Source organism: Microcaecilia unicolor, chromosome 3, assembly GCF_901765095.1.
Source record: "Microcaecilia unicolor chromosome 3, aMicUni1.1, whole genome shotgun sequence".
NCBI lineage: Eukaryota > Metazoa > Chordata > Amphibia > Gymnophiona > Siphonopidae > Microcaecilia > Microcaecilia unicolor.
The window spans coordinates 333,772,772-333,785,867 of NC_044033.1; positions in this window are offsets into that span (position 1 = coordinate 333,772,772).

Here is a 13,096-nt window from a genome sequence, read left to right on the forward strand (position 1 = left end):
TCTGAATAAAGAGGAAAACTTATTGATGAGTTCAGCTGAAAAATGGAGGTGAATCTATAAGGCAGTCCTTCCCCAGAAAGCCAACTCATATAGTGCTGTGGCAGTGGGCAGAAACAGCTCTGCAAAATAAAGGGTGAAGCTAGTGGGCATCAACAGTCCAGAAAAGCTGAAATTCCTCCCTGAGCAGGTTGTGGGCTTTAAAGTCAGGCTTAGCCTAGAAAAGCTGAATTTGCTTTGATAGCAGAGGGGGTAGCTGGTGGGCAGGCATAGCCCAAGGTCTGCTACTGAAAGAAGACAAACACTGAATGACGGAGCAGCAAAAATCAGACACAACATGAAAAGATTGTGCTATTTGATTCAGCTACTAGTTTTTGTTTTGTGTTTCTTTTGTTTTACAGAAATTGGTTAGTGTGAAAACTGAAGCTCTCCTTGCAGATGGAAGAGCAATACCTGCAGTGGGCATGAACAAGTATAGCATAAATGTACCATTAGGCACAAGATTGCTATGAAAAATGTGCTGTATGTGCCATAATTAAAGGGAAGCCTACTATGAGTAAACCATCTGACAAAGCAAAGGTTTCATTGTTCACTTCCACAAAAATATGCATGATTAAGAAGGGGTCAGAAAGGAAGAACTGTATCCTGGTGGAGATGACAAAGCATGTTGCTAGATGTCGGCTTTCCTGAGAAAGCCTGGGAGAGGTACCAATGACTGAGAAATTCCTACAGAATCTACTACCAACAAGGTTGGCTGAAGCCACACTGCACAATGTGGCAAGGCAGAAAAGTTTCTTGCACAACATTTTTAGTGTTTGACTTCAAGGTTTGGGTGTATGTCCTCAGCAAAAAGCACTCCAAGCTGGCAAAGCCACTGAAAGTGTGCTGTTGGGATACAGCAAAGGAAGCAGAATCTTGGTTCCCCAGGCTTGGTGACAGTAACCAGAAGGATACAGTCTCACTGACCTTTGAACAGACAATATCCATAAGCATCTCCCAGTGTGAACCAATTGAAGCTGCACATCTGGGTATCAATACTAATATGAATCAATACTAATATGGATTGATTCCCTTCAACCGTTTCCTTCAACTGCTCGCCCTGACTGAAACCTGGCTCACCCCCGATGACTCTGCCTCAGTCGCGGCTCTATGCCATGGAGATTATCTTTTCTCCCACACTCCCCGCCCAGTTGGCCGTGGAGGAGGCGTCAGGTTTCTACTTTCGCACTCCTGTAGTTTTCAACCCCTCCTCCCACCACAGTCTCACTGCTTCTCATCCTTTGAGGTTCACTCCATCCGTCTATTCTACCCGCTGCCACTCAGAGTTGCAGTCATTTACTGCCCCCCTGATAAGTCCCTCCTTCCTTACCGATTTCGACACTTGGCTCTCCATTTTTCTTGAACCCTCATCTCCGTCCCTCATTCTTGGAGACTTTAACATACACGCTGACGACCCAACCGACTCTTACGCTTCTCAGTTCCTCACTCTGACATCCTCCTTCAACCTCCAGCTGAGTTCCACCATCCCTACTCACCAAAATGCCCCCTGTCTTGACCTCGTCCTCTTCTCTACCTGCTCAACCTCCAATTTCTGCGCCTCAGCTCTTCCTCTCTCTGATCATCACCTGATCATCACCTGATCACCTTCACATTTCATCACCCTCCCCCTCAGTCCCGCCCAACTCTAACCACTACTTCCAGGAATCTCCAAGCTGTCAACCCTCCCACCTTATCCTCTAGTATCTCTAATCTCCTCCCTTCCATCATGTCCTCCGAGTCTGTCGACATGGCTGTCTCTGCCTACAATGCCACTTTCTCCTCTGCTCTGGACACCCTTGCACCATCCACCTCCCGTCCAACAAGGCGTATTAATCCCTAGCCCTGGCTGACCCCTTGCATCCGTTACCTTCGCTCCTGCACCCGATCTGCCGAATGCCTCTGGAGGAAATCTCGCACCCATACCGACTTAATTCACTACAAATTCATGCTTTCCTCTTTCCAGTCCTCCCTATTCCTTGCCAAACAGGACTATTACACCCAACTGACGAATTCTCTCGGCTCCAACCCTCGTCGTCTCTTCGCCACCCTTAACTCCCTCCTCAAAGTGTACTCCGCTCCCACCCCCCCTCCCCACTCTCTCCTCAATCACTGGCCGACTATTTCCACGACAAGGTGCAGAAGATCAACCTCGAATTCACTACCAGTCCACCTCCTCCTCTTCACCCTTTCACCCACTCCCTCAACCAACCATCCCAGGCCTCCTTCTCCTCTTTTCCTGATATCACCGAGGAGGAAACCGCTCACCTTCTTACCTCCTCGAAATGCACCACCTGTTCCTCTGATCCCATCCCCACCAACTTACTAAACACCATCTCTCCTACTGTCACCACCCCCCCCCATCTGTCATATCCTCAACCGCTCTCTCTCCACTGCAACTGTCCCTGACTCCTTCAAGCATGCTGTAGTCAAACCACTCCTCAAAAAAACATCACTAGACCCTACCTGTCCTTCCAACTACTGCCCCATCTCCCTCCTACCCTTCCTCTCCAAGATACTTGAATGCGCTGTTCACAGCCGCTGCCTTGATTTTCTCTCCTTTCATGCCATCCTCGATCCGCTTCAATCCAGTTTTCACACTCTACACTCGACAGAAACAGCACTCACTAAAGTCTGTAATGACCTGTTCCTTGCCAAATCCAAAGGTCACTACTCCATCCTCATCCTCCTCGACCTATCCGCCGCTTTTGACACTCAATCACAATTTACTCCTTACCACACTATCCTCACTTGGATTCCAAGGCTCTGTCCTCTCCTGGTTCTCCACTTATCTTTCCCACCGTACCTTCAGAGTACATTCCCATGGATCTTCCTCTACCCCCATCCCGCTCTCTGTTGGAGTTCCTCAGGGATCTGTCCTCGGACCCCTTCTTTTTTCAATCTACACCTCTTCCCTGGGCTCGCTGATCTCATCTCATGGTTTCCAATATCATCTCTATGCTGACGACACCCAGCTTTATCTCTCCACACCAGACATCACTGCGGAAACCCAGGCCAAAGTATCGGCCTGCCTATCTGACATTGCTGCCTGGATGTCCAACCGCCACCTGAAACTGAACATGGCCAAGACTGAGCTCATTGTCTTTCCACCAAAACCCACTTCTCCTCTCCCTCCACTCTCTATTTCAGTTGACAACACCCTCATCCTCCCTGTCTCATCTGCCCGCAACCTCGGAGTCATCTTTGACTCCTCCCTCTCCTTCTCTGCGCATATCCAGCAGACAGCTAAGACCTGTCGCTTCTTTCTGTATAACATCAGCAAAATTCACCCCTTCCTCTCTGAGCACACCACCCGTACTCTCATCCACTCTCTCATTACCTCTCGCCTTGACTACTGCAACCTACTCCTCACTGGCCTCCCACTTAACCATCTATCCCCCTTTCAATCCATCCAGAACTCTGCTTTGTGTCTTATCTTCCGCCGTGACCGATATGCTCATATCACCCCTCTCCTCAAGTCACTTCACTGGCTCCCGATCAGGTACCGCATACAGTTCAAGCTTCTCCTACTAACCTACAAATGCACTCGATCTGCAGCCTCTCAATACCTCTCTACCCTCATCTCCCCTTACGCTCCTACCCGTAACCTCTGCTCACAGGACAAATCCCTCCTCTCAATACCCTTCTCCACCACTGCCAACTCCAGGCCCCGCCCTTTCTGCCTTGCCTCACCCTATGCTTGGAATAAACTCCCTGAGCCCATACGCCAAGCCCCCTCCCTGCCTATCTTCAAATCCTTGCTCAAAGCCCACCTCTTCAATGTCGCCTTCGGCACCTAATCATTATACCTCCATTCAGGAAATCTAGACTGCCCCAATTTGTTTGACTACGCTTTTTGTCCTTTAGATTGTAAGCTCCTTTGAGCAGGGACCGTCCTTCTTGTTAAATTGTCCAGCGCTGCGTAACCCTGGTAGCGCTTTAGAAATGTTAAATAGTAGTAGATCAGCCAGTCAAAGGAGGAGGAGACTTTGGGAATTCTGTATGATGCCAAGAGGTGGATCCTAAAGAGAAACTAATATTCTTAGTTATCCAGATTAATTCTGGGGCACACTGGTAATGCAGAGTCCAAAAAAACAAGAATATTCAGTCTGCTAGGATATCAAAAACTAGCCTAGATGCAAGATTGAGGAATAGAAGAGAGCAGCATGAAATAGAGGCCACCACAGTAAAATCCCAGAAGGGACAAATCTCTGGCATAACTGTTCAGCCATTGAGAAGAAATATTAGAGCAGTGCTTCTCAACCCAGTCTTTGGGGGGGGGGGGGGGGGGGGGGGGGACACCAAGCCAGTCTAGCTCAATTGTTTACTGTTTCATAAAGTACAAAGACGGGCATAATCGAAAGGGATGCCCAAGTTTTGCTGAGTACGTCCTCGCAAAACATCCCAGTGGAGGGGCGGGGAAACCCGTATTATTGAAACAAGATGGGCGTCCATCTTTCGTTTCGATAATATGGTCGGGGACGACTTGTTCGTTTCTGATTTTTGGCGATAATGGAAACCAAGGACGCCCATCTCAGAAACGACCAAATGCAAGCCCTTCGGTCATGGGAGGAGCCAGCATTCGTAGTGCACTGGTCCCCTTGACATTCCAGGACACCAGCTGGGCATGCTAGGAGACACTGCAGTGGACTTCATAAATTGCTCCCAGGTTCATAGCTCACTTACCTTGTGTGCTGAGCCCCCCCAAACCCACTACCCACAACTGTTCATCACTACCATAGCCCTTACGGGTGAAGGGGGCACCTAGATATGGGTACAGTGGGTTTTGGAGGGCTCACATTTACTACCATAAGTGTAACAGGTAGGGGGGGTGGGTCTGGGTCCGCCTGCCTGCCTGAAGTACACTGCACCCACTAAAACTGCTCCAGGGACCTGCATACTGCTGTGATGGACCTGAGTATGACATTTGAGGCTGGCAAAAAATATTTTTAAAGATGTTTTTAGGGTGGGAGGGGATTAGTGACCACTGGGGCAGTAAGGGGAGGTCATCCATGATTCTCTCTGGTGGTCATCTGGTCAGTTCGGGCACCTTTTTGTGCCTTTTTTGTAAAAAACAGGACCAGGTAAAGTCCAAGTGCTCGTCGGGGACGCCCTTTTTTTTCCATTATGGGTCGAGGACGTCCATGTGTTTAGGCAGGCCCAAGTCCTGCCTTCGCTACGCCTACAACACGCCCCCGTGAAGTTTGGCTGTCCCTGCGACGGAAAGCAGTTGAGGATACCCAAAATTGGCTTTTGATTATACCGATTTGGGCGACCCTGTGAGAAGGACACCCATCTTCCGATTTGTGTCAAAACTTGGGTGTCCTCTTTCGAAAATGAGCCTGATAATGGCACTTTTAAAACAAATAGGAGGGGTTATTTTTTTCACTCAATGTATAGTTCCACTCCAGAAACCTTTGCCAGAGCAAGTGGTAAAAAATTAATGTAGCTGAGATTAAGAAAGGTTTGGACAAATTCCTGGAGGAAAAAATCTATAAACTGTTATTAAGATAAACCTGTGGAAAACCAGTGCTTATTCCTGAGGTTAAGTAGCATGGAATCTTTCTACTATTTGGGACTGTCAAGTCATCTAGAGGCATAAATCTGCACTTTGGTTTGTTTTGGGGTTGTTTTTTTTTTTAATATACTGAGGCTTTGATATCATGCACTTGAGCACTCCAGTTTTCTTTACATTGGTTCTCATTCTATCAATTTCCTTAGGGTGTTCATTTTGTTGCAAATCTTAGTGTCATAAGAACATAAGCATTGCCATATGGGACAGACCAAAGGTCCATCAAGCTCATTATCCTGTTTCCAACATTGGCCAATCCAGGCAGGCCACAAGTACCTGCAAGATTCCAAAACAGTACAAAAAGACAAATTTGCTAGTAACCCCAATAAATCTGATTTCCAGCCAGGGCAGTTGCCTTTTAAAAGTACATGCCAGTCTTGGCACTTAAGCTTATGTATATTCTGCAGCTGCATCCATTTAAGTCACCTATGTATTTAGTGTAGGCCATAACTGTTTTGTGAATGCTGACTGGTGCGGGCAGAATTAGCTCCAGATATTCAATGTCAGGTCCTGTCTGGGTATCGAATATCCAGGTCTAATTGTTTAGGCTAGCCTCAGGGTCTTATATGGGTCCTGGTACAAACTGTATCACAATGATAGGATACAATTGGAGGGGGGTGTGCTATACGTTAAAGAGGGAATTAAGTCAAATAAAATAAACATTCCACATGACACAGGTAGCAGCGTGGAATCATTATGGATAGAAATTCCATGTGTGAAGGGAAGGCACATTCTTGTAGGGCTGAGTGGTGTAGAACAAGTAGGAGTAAATCAAATTTTTACTCATTCCAAAAGTATAAGGACTAGGGGACACTTGAGGAAGTTACATGGAAATACTTTCAAAACAAATAGGAGGAAATATTTTTTCACTCAATGAATAGTTAAGCTCTGGAACTCTGTGCCGGAGGATGTGGAAACAGCAGTTAGTGTATCTGGGTTTAAAAAAATGTTTGGACAAATTCCTAGAGGAAAAGTCCATAGTCTTGCTATTGAGATAGACATGGGGAAGCAACTGCTTGCTCTGGGATTGGTAGCATGGAATGTTGCTGCTAATTGGGTTTCTGCCAGGTACTTGTGACTTGGCTTGGCCACTGTTCGGAAAACAGGATACTGGGCTAGATGGACCATTGGTCTGACCCAGTATGGCTACTTTTATGTTCTTATGGCTGATATTCTTCTGGGACCCACATAAAACATTTATGCTGGTCCTGGCTGAATATCAGCTGGGACCCACATAAAATCATCTGCCCATGTTTCAGTCCATCCCACCTCCTATCCTCCTCACCCTCAAAGCACCACACCCCTCCTTAACATCCCCCTCCCATCACTGGACCATGGCTATCTCCCTCCCCCTAATAAAAATACCAGAAGATCTAAGCCCAGCCACCCCTGTAGCCCTCCCCCCCCCCCCGGGGCCTTCATTTGCTGGTGGTCTGTAGTAGTAGTAGGGACACATGGGCAGAAGCAATGCCAACTCACTCCTGCCTGATGCTGGCTGCTCCTGTGATACTTCAAGCAGCCAGCATCAGGCAGGAATGAGTGGGCATTGCTTCTACCAGTTTCTTCCTAGACCACAAGAGACCAGCAAAGGTAGGCCCAGAGGCACCTAAGCGAGTGGCTGGGTTCAGTATTTTCAGGAGAATGGGGTAGCCACGGTCCAAAGGTGGGAGGGAGGATTGAAAGGGGGGCCTACAGGAACACATGTGCCATGACTGGGAGATTAATTGGGCCCCGGTCGATATTTAGACCCAGAGCCCGCTTAACCTCACCACATACAATTAGGACAGACCTTTTGCTGTTCTAACTTTATGCATTAAATCTAGATGGTTAGTGGATTGGACATTGCCACTAACCAGCTAGGTCATCACTCCACCTTAATTCTGTCCCCAGCCCACCCCTAACCTTATCGGTTAGGGAATGGCCATTTAGAGGGGGATATTCAATGGCACTGTCCGGTTAAGTGCCGCTGAATATTCCCAGATAACCCCAAGCGAGCAATTTAAATGGCCATTTAAATCGCTTTGATTATCTACCCCGCGGCTTTCTGCTCTCATTTTTCTAAGTTTCTGTATTGCCCTTAAACAGAGTGTGGTTGGCTCCACCTTCGTATCTCCTCAAAATTGGTCCATTATTATCTCAGTAAGTAGGGCCATTTTGTAAGTTAAAACAGCCTAATTTTTATCTGGGTACGGGCTGAAAATCCAGATAAATAAGATATGCATTTGTTGCCAACTGACCAAACATATCTCTCCTTTTGTAAGCGGTATTGGGTCCAATGTTCAAAGATCTCTGAGAGGGATGGGTATTTTTATTTTGTCAGCATGTGCTATTTTGTTTAGCATGCATTAAATAGTGAGCACATATGATAAAACAAACCCAAATGACTGAAACAATAATTTTCCTTCGGCTCACTTGTAAATGGAGGCATTCCATTAGTCACCTTTCTTAGAGTGAATTAATTTACAATCGCCCTCTGTGAGTCATTTTATGCCATTGCAAGTTGCTTTTCTGATTTAAACGTTTATCATATTCAAAACATTTAAACAGTTTATGTCTCATATGAATCATTATACGCCATTGTTGATCTGGCCTTGCTGCTGAAACATGTATCACAGTCGGAACTGTTAAATCGTTTCTCTCCTATATGAATAATTTTGGGCCCCCTTTACCAAACTGCAGTAAAAGGAAGGTCAAGGTGGCTTTGGCACATGGTGGCCCCCTTTTACTGCAGAAGGTAAAAATGGTTGTGCACTAGGTCAGCACATTGGTGCTCGGCCATTTACGCCCAGACCCATTATTACTGCCACTTATTTAAGAGATGATAATGGCTCCAGCAGTAACCTGGAGGTAAGTGGGCAACACACAGTGCTGCTCAATTACTGCCAGGTGCATCTCTGTAGCTGGACTAAAAAAAAAAAATCTGACATGCCAGAAATGAGTCAATTCATGTCATTGCAGCTCAACCTTGCTTTTAAAATATTTATGACATTCATGAAAATTTGAATAATTTCCTGTGTGGTTTATTCTATGCCATTGCAGCTCAGCCTTGTTTTAAAACATTTTTCTCCCCAGTCCTTTCGTGAACTGTCAGTGCGCCCTTCCTTATAAAAGATTTATCACATTATAAACACTGAAATGGTTTCTGTACTGCATGAGTCCTTTCATGAACTGTCTGTGCAGCCTTCCTTATGATAGATTTATCACATTCTTAACACTGAAATGGTTTCTCTCATGTAGGTGTCCTTTTTTGAACTGTCAGTTCAGATTTCTATGTAAAACATTTATCACAGTATGAACATTTAATTGGTTTTTCTCTGTATGAGTCCTTTCGTGCCATTTCAGCTTGGACATGCTTTTAAAACATCACATTCTGAACATTTGGTTTCTCTCCTGTATGAATCCTTTGATGAACTGTCAGATCAGATTTACGCATAAAATATTTATCACGTTTGGAACAGGTAAATAGTTTCTTTCCTGTATGAGCCTTTACATGTTCTTCCAACTCATTGCTTTTGAAACTTTATCACATGCTGAACATTTAAATGGTTTTTGGTCCTGTATGAATCCTTCTGTGAACTCTCAGCACAAATTTTGTTCTAAATCATTTCTCACATTCTGAACATTGATATGGTTTCTCTGTTGTATGAATCCTTTCATGCCATTTGAGCTCAGGTGTGCTTTGAAAAAATTTATCACATTATGAACATTTATGTGGTTTCTCTCTTATATGGGTCCTTTGGTGAACTTCTAGCTCAGATTTCAATGTGAAACTTTTTTCATATTCTGAACATTTAAATGGTTTCTCTCCTGTCTTTTTTTATTTATTTATTTACTGGGATTTATTAACCACCTTTATGAAGAGATTCACCCAAGGTGGTGTACAGCAGGTACAGTTGAATATAAAACTTACAATTTTGTTAACATAACAATAGTAAAATACACTTAAATGGTTTCTTTCCTGTATGAGCTTTTAGATGATCTTTCAACTTGTACTTGCTTTTGAAACATTTATCACATTCTGAACATTTAAATGGTTTTTCTCCTGTATGAATCCTTTGATGAACTGTCAGATCTGATTTACGCGTAAAACATTTTTCACATTCTGAACACGGATATGTTTTCTCTCCTGACGAAGCCTTGGTGGTGATCCAGCAGAGCTTCTTGAGTTGAAGACGTGAACCTCAAGTGACAGCTTATTGCGAAGGATTATGCCTCTCTGTGGCTAGACATGCAAAACCTGGTCATCTGCAGTAACGATGTTCATCAAAAAATCTTTTGGGCGAGTCTGCAGTAGACCCACTCTGACACAAACCAGACTACCAAAATTCAGACACTGAACCACTTGAACCAAATCATGGTATTACTCAGATTTGGAGCTTTTTGTGAACCTTGGCCAAAGGTAAGTATATTTAAATTACTCTAGATTTATATGTAGATATTTCAGTTCCATGTTTCCTCTTTTATGCCTGCCCTATGTGATGGAATTCATTGAGCTATGTATTCATAATGACAACTGCAGCATAAAATAATTTGTGGTCACTAATTTTGTATTTGGCGAGTGTTAGGGAAATTAATGGGTTAATCATTTTTACATATACAGTTTCTAGACAAGAAGCACAATAGTTTGTCTTAGATATGCTTTTGGCTAGCTATAAAACATGTTATTCTAGCTTAGATACAGCTGAATGTAAATAAAGTACAAGAATGTGTTAATTGTATGGGTCATGAAGTTCATCCAAAAGTAGTTAAAGAATAATGACCCAGGTGCAGAATGAGGTAAGGCATGGAAAAAAGTAATTGGGAAACTGAGTAGCTAGACCATATAAGGGAATAGATAATTGGACAAGCAGAATAATGAATTAGTTTCTAGGAACTGATCTAATGGTGTAAGAAAGATATATAAGAACAGAAGGATTTGGTGAAGTTCAGACAACTTCCTATATGCATGCTGAATTTGTCTCTCTTGCAAGAAATAAAAAGCCTGACTTGGTCTTGTGCTGTTTGTGAGTATAAATGGTTAAATTTCCAAGACAGTTTGGTCCTTCGAACCGGGAGCCAATAGGCTTTTTTACTTATGTCAAATTCAGAACTGCTGAGTACAACGGCTGACATTTGGAAAAGGTGACGGCTTTCTTTCTTTCTTAGCCACGAATCACACGGGACCAACTCAGGTAATGTTTGTCTGCTTTTGTCTTTTGAATTAGTGAATGAGATTTGGAGCGCAGACTCTTTTTCAATCTGGGATTGCTATAGTATAAAAAGAAGTCCAAAGGTTTGGAACCCACTCGAAGAGGAGTGTGGACACTTTTTTGTCTGGGACGGCTATAGTGTAAAAGAAATCCGGGATCTGCTCACAGACTGCCGTCAGTGTGAGAAGACTGCAGAAGAGAAAAAAAAGTTTTAAAAACCCTCCATGCGGCACGTTAAAATAGAAAGTTGGTAGGAATTTTGAATTCCTGGACTTACAATTTAATAACCACGGTAAAATTTATGTGTTGCTGTGTTTGTCTGTGTTGTTTAACAAGATCTCAGAAGCAAGGGACTCTTTAGGGAGATTCTAAGTTTATGCATAAACATAATCCAGATAGATTCTGTGTTGTATTAAGGTGCAAAGAAAAGAAAACATTTAAAAAAAACAACAAAAGAAGTATTTGCTGACTCTTTTCAATGTAATGTTTTATTGTGCAATTTGGTTGACAAAACATGATCTATTCTGTTTCAGGGGAAAGCTTTTCCTGATTTCAAATGTTAACCTGTCTTGTGCAGCCTCTTAAAATTACTTATCTTGAAATTTTACTATGTATTTAAATAAATGGGAAAAAAAGTTTGGATTTGACAGATAGGAAATTATGAGATCATTAATCTTGAGAAGGCAAGGAATATTTCCATCCAGTTTTACAAACCAGGACTGCAATTTACTTTCACCACTCACTGCCGGTACATTTCTCCTTGCCTCCCCTCCCCTTTGGGGAATAGTTTACAAATTAGAAGGGAACCAGGATGTTGTTATGTGTGCAGGAAGAAGGGACTAGGCACAGGAATAAGGAAATAGGAAAGTTGAGATAGAAAGCGGATGTTGAAGATGAAGAAGTACTGCAGGTAGGAAGAGTTTATAATTGCCCTGAGAAGCCTGTGATTGCCCCAATAAAATAATCAAAGAAAAGTCTGAGCTCTTCCTGTAGCCAGACTGGGGAGATAATTGATAGCTCAGAGAAAGGAATTCTTCAGAGCTGATAGAATCACTGGCATAAGTGTGCTGAGAATAGGTGTAAGTCCAGAGAGCACACTTAGTGTAAAGTCTGGAATTTTGAAGACAGACGTTGCAAGTGTGTTTCTCTAATTTTGATGTTTATGGGGAAATATAAGTTTTGGATATATATACTGCTCTAGCTTATGTTTTAAATGCTAGTCAGTCTCTGTAGTTTGTGTAGGTACTGTTCTTCCCTTAACGGCTCAGGATATTAAATTGTGCAAATGACATGGCTAGGCTGGTGGAATCTTGAGAAATATATTCTTTTAAATTAGTTCAATGTACCACCGAGATTCTTATCTACTGCAGAGATACCGAATCTCAATGGCAAATTTAAATGGTACTATTTTTATTGTATATTCTTTGGAGGTTTTTTTTCCTGGTATACCTATGTCATGTGTCTCCTATTATCTGTGTTGTGGCCATATTAGGAACTGTCTGTGTATTTAATGTACATGAGTCTACAGAATTTCATTGTTTGGGATTCTTGGATCTGTTTGTTAAAGAACTTTATAAAAATAATGAGTTTTTCTTGTGTGTAACTGTTTTGCATTGTATTCATGCTCAAAATAGATTTGAGGGAGTAAGATAAAGGTTAATCATCTAGAAATAATTAATTGAACTGCACTAGCCCTTCTTTCAAGATAAAAGACCCATTTTGTGTGAAAAATGCGTTCGTTAACTGAAGTTACTATCTTTTGTGTACTCTGAAGGAACCTGTTTTATAGTGTCCTGCAACAAAGGCAGTCACCTAGAAAGGGGCACCTTTGTTTCATCCTCTGGTCTTCCCTCTACTGAATAATATTGTCTCCTTACCTCCTTTATCAATTGTAATTTAAACCCAAATGGAGGTATCAAAATTGGAACTTGATATTTGGAGATACATTAGCTGTTTTTTGCTTGCCATCTCTATCCTGACTTTTGCTATGATGTTTCAGGGCCCGAATTGTGATAGCAAAAAAGGATATAATTTATATTTAATACAATATCCAACTTCACTTAGGAAAAATTACAGAGGACTAATTTTTGTATATCTCACTTATTAGCTTGGGTTCTCTGTATTATGTTTTACTAGCCATTAAGCCCGTTAAAACGGGCGAGTATTGGTATGGGGGTTTTCCAAGGCCCCCTCCCCACCTCGCTGCTGCAAGGCCCCCTGCCCTCCCTCCTTCCCTGCCAGCTCCAAGGCCCCCCTCTGTCCCTCCCCCCAGCTCCAAGGCCCCCTGCCCTCCCTCCCAGTT